Source organism: Myotis lucifugus, unplaced genomic scaffold (genome assembly GCF_000147115.1).
Source record: "Myotis lucifugus unplaced genomic scaffold, Myoluc2.0 scaffold_323, whole genome shotgun sequence".
Taxonomy (NCBI): Eukaryota; Metazoa; Chordata; class Mammalia; order Chiroptera; family Vespertilionidae; genus Myotis; species Myotis lucifugus.
The window spans coordinates 131,818-133,950 of record NW_005871371.1 but is presented as its reverse complement, the minus strand read 5'-3'; the positions used below and the strand labels follow the sequence as shown (position 1 = coordinate 133,950).

At 50.3% G+C, this 2,133-nt stretch overlaps 1 protein-coding gene and 1 pseudogene across 1 annotated transcript in view; one reads left to right on the top strand and one right to left on the bottom strand.

Annotated features, from left to right (window-relative positions):
- LOC102430044 overlaps positions 1-1,504 on the top strand; it is a 4,425-nt pseudogene extending 2,921 nt beyond the window's left edge.
- The window catches only part of PPM1H (protein phosphatase, Mg2+/Mn2+ dependent 1H), a 238,083-nt gene that overhangs the window by 208,055 nt on the left and 27,895 nt on the right, over positions 1-2,133 (bottom strand). The window lies entirely within an intron of this gene.

Sequence of the window (2,133 nt, the reverse complement as noted above, 5' to 3'; positions counted from 1 at the left end):
TAACAATGATGGAGAAAATGGATTCTGGTGAAGTAACAAGTAGGCCCCACAGCCGGCTGTCACTCACCGAGGATACGAAGTCTGTGCACACTTTCAGATCCAGCTGGACAGAAAAATGATCAAGAATATCTACCCACCCAAACCTTTGCAACGGCAGCCAAGAAAAAAAAAAAGAAAAAAGAAAGACCAGCAATCAACTTTACTTAACATTTGCAAACTTGGTAAGTACCAAGAAACCAGCATGTGTCTAGTTGTCATTGCAAGGAGCAAGGAGGGAGAGCAGAAGGGTGCAGAGTCTGAGAGAATTGAAGCCTTTCAAAAATAGTACTTAGGCCCTCGCTGGTTTGGCTCAGTGGATATAGCTTCGGCTGGCAGACTGAAGGGTTGAGGGTTTGATTCTGGTCAAGGGCACATACCTGGGTTGCAGGCTCAATCCCTGGCCCAGGTCAGGGAGCATGCAGGAGGCCACCAATCGATGTGCCTCTCTCACATCGATGCTCCTCTCTCTCTGTCTCTCCCCCTTCCTTCCACTCTCTCTAAAAATCAATGGAAATATATCCTCGGGTGAAGATTAAGAACATAAAAAAAATAGGTCTTAGGAGTACTCCCTTCAGCAGTACTGGTCCCCTAATTACTAGGTAACACATTTCTGAAAGGGTTTCCTTCTTTCTGGAGTCACCCTGCAATAGAAAGTCTTAATGGTTGAGGAAACCTCATACCATAAGAACAGGGTGTAAAAACATAAAACAAACTTAAATTGCTTAAAACTGCTCACATTGCCACCACTTCCACGGATGCATGTGCACTGCTGGCACCTCTCGCGTGGAACTGAGAGCGCACTGCGAGAGCCTCCCGCAGGCTATGCGCCATTCTGCCCTGAGACAGAGAGCGGTGCCCAGAGATCCTCAAGTTGGTGGTGGCTCCCTTTGACGCTGGAGAACTCATCACCCAGAGAGAGCTGGTCTCCAGGCAGGTGAGCGACGACCTGACGGAGCGAGCCTCGACCTTTGGGCTCATCCTGGATGACGTGTTCTTGACGCATCTGACCTTCGGGAAGGAGTTCACAGAAGCGGTAGAAGCCAAATAGGTGGCCCAGCAGGAAGCGGAAAGGGCCAGATTTGTGGTGGAAAAGGTCGAGCAGCAGAAGAAGGCAGCCATCATCTCTGCTGAGGGCGACTCCAAAGCCACCGAGCTGATCGCAAACTCGCTTGCTACTGCGGGCGACAGCCTGATCGAGCTGCGCAAGCTGGAAGCCGCCGAGGACATCGCCTACCAGCTCTCCCGCTCTCGGAACATCACCTACCTGCCGGCCCGGCCCGGGCAGTTGGTGCTCCTGCAGCTTCCCCAGCGAGGCCTGCCCCGCCCGCACCGGCTCGGACCCCGGGGGCCACAGCCCCGAGGATTCTGAACATCACGTTCCTTCTGCCCCTGCCCCAGAATCACTGTGAAATTTCATGATTGGCTTAACGTGAAGGAAATAAAAGTAAAATCACTTCAGCTCTCTAAAAAAAAAAAAAAAAAGGCGGTCATGTGGACGCACACAAAGCCCAGGAGCAGAGCCGCGGGGTAGTACACTGATCTTGATGAAAACAACTATTTTCCTGCAATGCTCTAACCCAGTGGTTCTCAACCTTCTGGCCCTTTAAATACAGTTCCTCATGTTGTAACCCAACCATAAAATTATTTTCGTTGCTACTTCATAACTGTAATGTTGCTACTGTTATGAATCGTCATGTAAATATCTGATATGCAGGATGGTCTTAGGCGACCCCTGTGAAAGGGCTGTTCGACCGCCAAAGGGGTCGCGACCCACAGGTTGAGAACCGCTGTTCTAACCGATTGTCGCCTGGGACCTAAGAAAGGAAGGAACTCGGCAGTGGACAAAGCTCTGCACATTCTGTCCTGATACATGGGCGGAAGGACTGCTGTCAGATGGCAAGTGAAGGCAGGAGAAACTGCCTCCCCCGTAACAGGAAAGAAATCTCAAAGCCACAGAGATGTGCGACCCATTCAGGAGTCACAGGGGATCCTCGGAATGATGAGCACCGTGTCCTGGTTATGTCTGCAGTGGTCTGTTTGTTTTGTTTACTAGTCCATGAAAGAATAGTGTCTAAAATCGATGATGTTTTAGTA